Here is a 10245-nt window from a genome sequence, read left to right on the forward strand (position 1 = left end):
GGATTGAACACAAGGGCACATCCCCAGCCTTTTCTGTTTTTTGTTTTGAGATAAGGTCTTGCTATTGCTTAGGGCCTTGCTAAGTTGCTGAGGCTAGCTTTGAACTTGCAATCCTCCTGCCTCAGCCTCCCGAGCTGATGGGATTATAGGTGTGCATCATAGCATACCGCTAAAAACCACTTTACTATCTGATCTGATTGAATGATAAACTCCAGTTAGATAGAACAGATATTATGATGCCCATTTACTAGGTGAAAAAATTGAGATACATAGAGTGTGAATGTATTAACCAGGCTCACTCACCTGAACCCTTTTTTTTTGACAGGGTCTTACTGTGGTACCCAGGCTACTCTCCACCTTCTGGACTCAAGTGATCCTCCCACCTCAGCCTCTCATCGCTGGGGTTACAGATTCAGGTGCCACTATTCTCTAAGCCTGATTTTTACCTGGCCATTAACAGAGTTTGGACTAGGCACTGTGTGAAATGCAAAAGGAATAAACCTAAAGTCGAGTTGGAAGAGATAGATTATAGACACCAGTAATTATAAAACAAGGTGAAAGTAGAGGGTGCAAAAAAGGTCAGAAGGGTAAGGCATTGGTGCCCAGATTCCTTTGGGTGTTCAGAATTCTTTTATCTGGCCCATGCGAAAACTCCTCGGGTGGGTGATGGGTGAAAATGAGGAGGTGGTAGTGTCTAATCTGGGTTGTCAAGGCTGAAAAAGACTTCGACAGGATAGGAGGAGGGGGATGCAGTCTCTTCCAGAGTAAACAAATTTATGTGGGGAGACTGAAAGAGGTGAGATTTGAAGAATAATTTTTGGCTAAAGAAACAGCTATTTTTGTGTTTTAAGGATATACTTATCTTTTCTCTGGCTGGAACCATAGAGGTTGCCAAAGTGAAGGAAAGGAAGGTTCTTGCTGTGCAGAAACTTTGGAGAAAAGGCAAAGGAATTTCACAGAGCTGAAGATCGAGCACCTGAGAAAAAAGTTTGCCCAAAAGATGCTCAAAAGACAGAGAGGAAGCTTCTCTATGAAAAGGTAGGCACCAGCACAAGGCAGACATACAGAACCAAGATTCCAACAGCTAAGAGGGTGAGAAGAGCTGGCCACTTCTGTGCCCCTGCAGAACCCACATAAACATTTGTCATCAGGATCAGAGGTATCACTGATGTGAGCCAAAGATCTGTAAAAGGAATTAGAACTTCTTTGCCTTCCTTAGTGGCACCTTTGTTGAGTTCAACAAGGCTTAAGTTGACATGCCAAGAATTGTGGAACCACATGTTGGGATGGGGGACCAAGACCTAGATCAGTAAATAAACTAAACTAAAAGTGTGGTTATGGCAAACTGATAAGAAGCCAATTGCCTTGACAGATACCACTTGATTGCTTGATCTCCTGGTACATAAGATACCATCTGCATGGAAGATATGACTCATGAAATCTGTGCAATTGGAAGTACTTCAAAGAAGCCAATAACTTCCTGTGGCCCTTCAAATTATCTTCTCCAGAGGTAAAAATGAAGAAAAAGACCACCCATTTTGTAAAAAGTAGAAATGCTGGCAGCAGAGAAGACCAGATCAACAGGCTCATTAGAAGGACAAACTTAAGGTGTCTACTACAGTGTGTTTACATTCTGGCCTGTTAGTAAACGGTGACTTGAATTGAAAAGGAAAAACATCACACACACACACACACACACACACACACACACACACACACACACACAATCTTCTTGGGGCTCTGTTAGAAAGATTTTGCTAAAAATTGTTTCATCCTATCCTGCTGTTGGCTTTTAGTAATGCACAGAGCATTCATTTGTGATGGTATTTTCTTTAAATATAAACATCCCAGAATGGTTTTCATTATGTTTATTAAATAACTCCTAAGTAGGACATTAATACTGGGCTCATTTGGGTACTACATTGCCACACTCCTATGTTTTCACCACTGAAAGACTTTTCTTGAGATGATGGAAAGGCAGACCCTGACTAGCAGTGTGTGTTCACAGCAGCTAATGGCCTAACAAGCACTGTCAGGCAGCCATGCATTTCAGCTGTTCGTTTTGCTGAAGGCAGATAATTTATGCTACATCCCACACCACAGACCAAGTACATAAAACCAGAGAGGAATGTTAATGGAAAAAAACATTAGAAATTCTTAAAGAGACAGTTTTTTTAAAAAAAATTTAACTCATGTAATCAGATTGCTGTATTATCATATCATGCAAAAATTTAAATAAAATGTAGGTAATGGTAAATGCAAGACCTTTGTAAGAGTGAACAAATTCAGTATGTTTGATTTAAAAAGGGCAGTATCTGGCTCGTATTAGGCATTAAGAAATGTTTATTGACTAAATTAAGAAATGAGTCTATTTTATGATGTCTTTAATACAAATTTTTGTTACTACTAAATTTTACTTCATTGAAGCCTGATTTTGCTGAATGAATTATTGTAAGATGGATAAACTTTTAAGAAAATGTGTTTTTTTTTATTTTATTTTTTGCTAGAATTTTCGAGACATTTGGCTTTTATGACTATGACTTCATTGTAAAATACAAAAATATTGGCAGAATATTAATCTTAGTTCTCAGAGACATTTCAAATTTTTCAGTTATCTTAGATAAATTTCCTGCTTAGTTTAGTTAAAATAAATAGTGAGAGCCAAACCATAGGATGGGCCAATCTAAAAGTGTTATGAAACACTGGCTAAATTATTTCTTTCAGAAAAAAATTGATGCATGTTCTTAAAGGAAAAGTTACTTATGATGAGAACACTGATCCACAATAATGAGTATATTTTTCTTACCCTACTCAGAAAGATGGGCTTTAAATTTAATTAACACATAGCCCTCTGATTATAGTTTTGCAGGGAATGAAGCAATAATAGCTATTGAGTATTAAATATCATTCACTTATCAGGATATACTAGGGCCTATACTAAGACATAAATTGTCTCATTTTATCCTCACTCCAACTTTACTAGATACTATGATCATCCTCATTTTACAAATGTGGAAGAAAGGTACAAAGCTCTCATGACTTGTCCTAGGTCACAGAGCTAGTGAGAAGTGGAGCTGGAATCCCAGCACAGCTGATTCTAGGTGGGATTATTGCCTCTCTGTATGTTCAGCTTATCTAAAATAATTCATAAAACAGAAGCATTTAAAACTTATCCCAGTTACCAGTGAGTGTGCAAGGTCTGTTCTTTTGTGTGTGTTTGTGGTACTGGGGATGGAGCCTAGGGCCTTAAACATGCTAGGCAAGTGTGCTACCACTGGGCTGTCTCCCAGCCCCAAGGTCTGTTCTCATGTTTGATTTTACAGGAGAGTTTTCACTTTCTTGGACTTTCTATTGACTTTCTATTCGATAGTCCTTAGGAACTAGGTAAGTTAGTAAATTTGCCTTTTTAAATAATAATGTAATAACCAACAAATATTTACTACTTACTTTGTACCAGGTCCTTTCTAATTGCTTTATAAACAATATCTGATTTAGTCATTACAACATCCTTTTCTTTAAACATTTATTTTTTTAGTTGTGAGTGGACACAATACCTTTTTTATTTTTATTTTTACGTGGCACTGAGGATGGAACCCAGTGCCACTGAGGATGGAACCCAGTGCCACACGCATGCTAAGCAAGTGCTCTGCCTCTGAGCCACAGCCTCATCCCCCATTACAACATCCTTGAAGAAGACATTATCACTATTATTAGCCCCTGATTTACAGGTCAGGTAACTGAAGCTTAGTGAAGTTAGCTACTGAAGTTAAGCAATTCAGCAAAAGTAAGCAACCCAAAGCCCTGTGGGTTAAGTAAGTAAACAGTGAGTTTGGATTTGAACTCAGGGTGTTTGATTGACGGTCTACCTCACTGCCTCGCTCTACTGCCTCCTTAAACCAGAAGCAGCGGGCCTGTCGTGGAGCAGGTTCAGACACCACTTTCCCCCCCCCTATGAAGCACGCCCCATGCAGACTTTCCCAGTCTACCAAGTGAGAAGCCTGCAAGAGTCAGGCTCCCATAGAACATCTCTCTGAGCCCTATCAGGCCTCCACATGTTGGAATGTTCTATATAGATTTTTTTGTTTTCTCATGGCTAGAACATTGACAGCCTTCAAGATTTCCCTGAGGGAGTACAGCTTTTTTTTTTTTTTTTTTTTTTTGACATGTGAGCCACTCTGATTGCAGATGGTGGGTGTGGATTGCATCTGTCTTGAGGCTACTGCTCTCTCACTTACCAGCTGAAGTGCCCCAAGCGCTTGCCTGCTTCTTTTCCTTCTCTCACTATTTCCCACAGTTTTTTTTTTTCTTCTCTTTTTAAAGGTGAAACCTAGATGTTTCTGTTTCATGTTGCGCCAGCTGTCTGGTTTGCCCCCCTCTACCTCTAACCACCAACTGGAGCAAATGGAAAGGAATACATTTGCTAGACTGGGATTGACCCAGGCGGCCTACCTCCCTTGGCTCAGTGGGTGACCTCCATGGGGGAAACACTGTGAGTTTTTGTAATCTTGCTACTCTCCCAGGGAGGTCTTTTAAGGGCTGGATACCTAGGCATGTTTTTCTAGCATGCTTTCTTTCTTTTTTTTTTTTTTCCCTTCCACCTAGGTTTGATCTTGCATTCCACTGCTAAATCAGATAACAACAAAAACTAATATCTGTGATGAAACTTTACAGTTTACAAACCACTTTATATTCATTCTCCCATTTAACCCTCACAACCACCTACTGTAAGGAATATTTACACAGTTTGGGCTGAGAAAACTAGCTTAAGGTGATTGAATTGTTTCCCCAACATCTTTTTCTTGGGAATCCTGATGCTACAATAGGTTTCCTCCCACCGCTTTAGGTGCTGGGGATCAAACCCAGGTCCTCATGCATGCTAGCTCAGCACTCTACCACTGAGCCACCTCTCCAGCTCTTCGATAGTTTTAAAGTAGCAAGATCACCAAGTTGATGGAAGTGGAGAGGTGTATTATACCGTGTAAATTCTTTGTAGCAGAAAACATTTTGGAATTTGGAGGTCAGCGTGGAGGCCACTCTCTAATAGCTGTTCAATAAATTGTTATTGAACTGAACTGGTCAGATACTGTCACTAACTTGCAATGTGCAATTTAGCCTCGGGCAACCTTTTTAACCCCTTGGTGCATATTCCTTTTTTTTTTTTCCTCTTTCCACATTTTTTATTGGTGCATTATAGTTGTATATAATTATGGAACTGTTATATATTCATACATGTACACAATATAGCAATGTAATTTGGCTGATATTCTGTCCCATATCCTTTATCTGTCCTCATGGTCTCAAAGGGTTGTTGTGGGGATTAAATCAGATAATTTAAAGCTTTACGGAGTGAGATCAGAGTGTAAGGAATTATCATCATGATAATGTTTTTAACTCCAAATTCCCCTGGCAAATATCACACATTTTCTTTATGACTATCTTTCTTTGGGATGATCTTGTCTCATAAACTCTGTGGGGGTATTTCAGTGAAAACTGCATCCTTATTTTAAAAAGAGAAGTGGGAGTAAAGGGAAACCAGTGGGAGTAGAAGGCTTAAGGCCAAGGGTAAGTACTTGGCTCTGGAGCCAGCACTTTTAAAGAAAGACAGAGGGCAAACCAGTTGAAGAGCAAGTGCAACAGCAAACACCAAGAGAGTTCTCACTGTGAGCAGGGCTCTGTTCGATATGCTTTTTGTGTCGGAATTCAATGAATCCTTCCAGTGTCCTTTTGAGGAAGATGCTGTTCTTATCCCCACTCTACAGATGAAGAAGCAGCCACCATGTGGTAAGCCATGTACACAGGCTGGGCAGCTGGGAGTGGAAGGCAGCGTGGAATTGGGTGAGAGCTTTGCCCCAGGGCTCAGGTGCTTCACATTTCATTGTGCTGCCTTTGGAATCACGGTGTGAGACAAGTGGCCCATGGGATAGCTTTCAGAAAATTGAAGAAAACATGTAAGGAGAGAGCATTCAATCTCGCTATAATGTAATTTGTCTTCAAAACACTTTTTGCTTGCTTTTCAAACATAAATGCAAATCTACAAAACCACAGCATTGGTATATAATATTTTGGAGGTCTGTCAATTTGTCCTTCAACCAGAATCCATCCTAGCTTTTTTACCTGGTGCTTTCTAAATTTCATTTTTTTTGTTTCCTGATAATTTATTGTTTCCACCAAATGAGAGTATCTGTAGGCTAAGAATAGACTTTCCTAACTTTCTCTTAGTTTTCTTGCACTGAATAAAGCTACTATTTTTTAATATCAATTTTTAAAATATTCATATATTAGTATAGTTTTAAAATAAAAAGCATATGAAGGCATATCATGAAAATTGTCTTCTGCCTTTCATCATGTCTGGCTCCCCAACACACTTCAGCCCTGGTACCAGTACTATTGTGTATATATATATATATATATATATATATACACACACCAGGGATTGAGCCTAGGGCTTAATCACTGAGCCACATCCCCAGTCCTTTTTTATCTTTTCTTTAGAGACAAGGTCTTGTTGAGTTGCTTCGGACCTTGCTAAAGTTGTTGAGGTTAGGCTGGGGCTGAGGCTCAGTGGTGCAGCACTTGCCTGGCACTTGTGAGGCACTGGGTTCATTCCTCAGCACCACATAAAAATAAATAAATAAAATAAAGGTATTGTGTCCATCTACAACTAAAAGAAGAAAAAAAGCTGCTGAGGTTGGCTTTGAACTTGCAATCCTTCTGCCTCAGCCTCCCTCGTTACTGGGATTACAAGTTTGTGCCACCACACCTGGCCAGTACTATTAATTTTTAATGTGTCTTTTCAGATTTTCTTTATGAATAGAGAATAATTAAGAATGCTCCCCGCTACACATACTTTTTTTTTTTTTAACTTAGAAGGTAATGCTATTCTGTATCTTCTTTTTTTTTTGCCTAATATGTCTTGGAAATCTTTCCATATTGTTACTTAAGAGAATCCTTCCTTCCTTCCTTCTTTCTTTCCTTCTTTCCTTCCTTCCTTCCCTCCTTCATTTTCTTCAATGCACAGCAATTCGTTTGATGGCCATTTGAATTTTTTAATCTTCTCAAGGGTGCCATGTTAAATTGGGAAAGGGGATGTGAGGAGGGGCAAAGATAAACTAGGACAAGAAGCAAAATCCAGAAAATCTTCAAATAAAAAGTTGTGATCTGGAAGGCAAGAATTAAAAAAAAAAAAAGTTCTGGCTCTGCCCTGTGATGGATCACATCTGGAGTGCCAGAGGCTTGCATTTTGACTACAGCTGTTCTTGTTGGAAAAAGAAGGAAAACAATCTATTCTGGTAAAACCTCAACACACCTGAGCTTGGTTTGCTGCAAAGTCTCAAGGTGAGGACAGATTGACAGCTGGTGTATGAGCTGCCCAAAGGTAAACTCCTGTAATAAAGAAATTGATAGCATGACAGATAGAGGTGAGATAAGGGCTATTATCTCCCGGTAAAGTTCTTTCAACAGGCTGCTACCAATTCTCATATATAACTTGCAGTAGGAAAAAAAAATAGTTCAACAGCTCTATTCTTACACCTTTAAGTAAGCTCTGACACCCTATCAAAGGGCAAGGGAGATTTGTCTTTGTACCTCGGACACATGTCAAATAAAAAACTTCAATAAAGGGTAAAGTATTTAAAATAGAAATGATATGTCTTAAGCTTATGGTATTCAGTACTTTATTAAAAGCTTATTTTGGTGACAGGATCAAGCAGCAATTCCATCTTAGACTTTCTCAGGTTAATAATTACAAATGTGGGATCTTATTTCATCATTTTGATGTGGATCAATTTTTTGCATTGATAGATAAGGAACAGTTTAAAAGCTGATATCACAAGACATCACTGTACTGAAAAAAATGGAATATACCTGAAAAATGCAAGTGTGCAATTTATCAATATTACATAACACTTTTTTATTGGTTGGCAGTAAATTGTAAGATATTTTGAAATCATTATGTTGCAAAGAATTTCCTCATTTGTGATGTTTAGAAAGAAATTTCAATATTACTTCTGATGTGCCAGGTGTGGTGGCACATGCCTGTAATCCCAGAGATTTGAAAGGCTGAGGTAGGAGGATCCCAAGTTTGAGGCCAGTCTTGGCAACTTAATAAGACCCTATATCAAAATAAAAAATAAAAAAAGGCTAGTAGAGTGCTCCTGGGTTCAACAGAAAAAAAAATTATGTAAACCTGGGTTAGTTTTTTTTTTTTAGTCCCCCCCTTTTCTTTTTAAAGAACCAGATTAAAGGAGAAAAAATAGACTAGAGCTCAAGTATGACTGAGGCATGCAATCAAACTTCTTTAATTTTGTTGAGGGGGGATGGTGCACACCTATAAGAAGGCTGAGACAAGAGGATTGTGAGTTCAAAGCCAACCTCAGCAACTTAGTGAGGCCCTAAGCAACTCAGAGAGACCCTGTCTCTAAATAAAATACAAAAAAGGGCTGGGGATGTGGCTCAGGGGTTAAGTACCCCGGTTTCTATTCTTGGTACCAAAAAGAAAAAAAAAATTCTTTAAGTGTAAGTTTTTTCAAACAGTGCATCTTATGGGTATGAGTATTAGACATAGTAAGATTCTTAGCATCTGGACTTAATCAGAACATATTTTGTGCTCTTTGTTACTTTGAGAAACTTTTCTGAGGTTTATTGAGAATTTTTTTTAACTCAGTGAAATCCAAATAATTTTGGAGGAAAAGCAAATGGAAGAACTTTTTCTTCTCTCCTTTATGAAGATGAATAAGGTGTAAAAGTAGTATTTAACAAAAACAATTTTTTAAAAAATGTAATCCAATAACCCTGGAAAAGTTTTTGTTTTAAATTCAGTTCAGTTTGATAATTCTGTTTTGAAAATATTTTTGTTTTAATTTGAAAGTGACAATTACAGAAACATAAGAGTGAATGATTTGCTTCTTTTTGAACCAAAAGAGTATGAATCCATGGTGAACCAAATCAAGCTTGTGTTCCTGAGCTGTCCTCTTGGACTCTGACTTGTTACCTTTTCCCATAGGTTAATGATCCAGTTTTTCTAAAACTAAGTGTGGACCAGTTACATAAAGACCATGTGGGGTTTTGGGTATGATTACTGTGTTACAGTAATACTTTTAAAATTCATTTTTTTGGAGGTACAAATTGAAGTATTAATTAATAAAATGTTAAAATATTTACGATTATCTTCAAAATAAATATGTATGAAAGGTAAGTGAGTCATGATATAGAGGAAATAAAATTGGCCGTGGATTGAAGCTGGGTGATGGATATATGGGTAATCATATGGTTTTCTCTCCAATTTTGTACAGGTTTAAAGTTTCCATTGAAAACAGTTAAAACAGAACAATTGCCTATGGTCTTGTTAAAAATTGAGATTCCTGAGCTTTATCCCAGATTTTCTGGGTCAGAGTCTCAAGTGTAAGATATAGAAAATGGCATTTTACGGAGTTCACTTGTGCTCACTGAACTCTGAGAACTGCTGGTAAGAGGTTTCCTTGTGTACTTCACTCAGTGTATTCGTGTCATCTGTGTATGTGTTGTTGTTTCCATACATCAGCCAATTGCTTATTCTCTGAATGCCATAGCAAATCAAAGTAATTACTTATTTGAATAATTCGGCTTTAAAATTAGGCTTCAAAGGATTATTAAAGTGAAGCAAAATAAACCAAAAAAACCACATCTGTTTTTAACTAAAATTTTCATGCAAATAGGTTAGCTTTCTTTTACCTTTAGATGAGAATGGGTTATTGTGGGAATATTATAATCTCTTTCTCTAACCCACGCATTAATATCCTATTCCATTCCATTCAGCACTGGTTCCTTGCTCTTTTCCAAATATACCATGTTACTTGGCAATGGGGTTCCCTTTGATGGAAACATTCTTTGGAGGTTGAGGGTATAGTTCAGTGGCAGAACTCATATTTAGCATGCATGATACCCTGGGTTCAATCCCCAGCAATGTACGTCCACCTCACAAAAGAAATGTTCTTTAACTTCCTCTTTACCTAGTTAATTTACTTTTTATTTATTTATATTTTTGGTGCTGGGAATTAACATGGCCTCAAGCATGCTAAGCATGTGCTCTACCTGGTTAATTTCTATATACCTTCACCTTATTGCTATGGCCAGTCACTGATTGGGAAAAGCCCTTGCTGTGTGGGTGAGGGTAGGTTAGGTTGAATTCATTGTTGTTTCAGGGTATTCTGTAAGACTGTAGTGCTGTCATGTCGAACATGCACTTTATACTTAATAATCTGGCTCCAT

At 38.0% G+C, this 10245-nt stretch overlaps 1 pseudogene; it reads left to right on the forward strand.

The window, feature by feature from the left end:
* Positions 1 to 642: 642 nt before the first annotated feature.
* LOC106144676 (large ribosomal subunit protein uL30 pseudogene) lies at positions 643 to 1645 on the forward strand (annotated as a pseudogene).
* Positions 1646 to 10245: the final 8600 nt, after the last annotated feature.

Source organism: Ictidomys tridecemlineatus, chromosome 2 (genome assembly GCF_052094955.1).
Source record: "Ictidomys tridecemlineatus isolate mIctTri1 chromosome 2, mIctTri1.hap1, whole genome shotgun sequence".
In the NCBI taxonomy this organism is placed as follows: Eukaryota; Metazoa; Chordata; class Mammalia; order Rodentia; family Sciuridae; genus Ictidomys; species Ictidomys tridecemlineatus.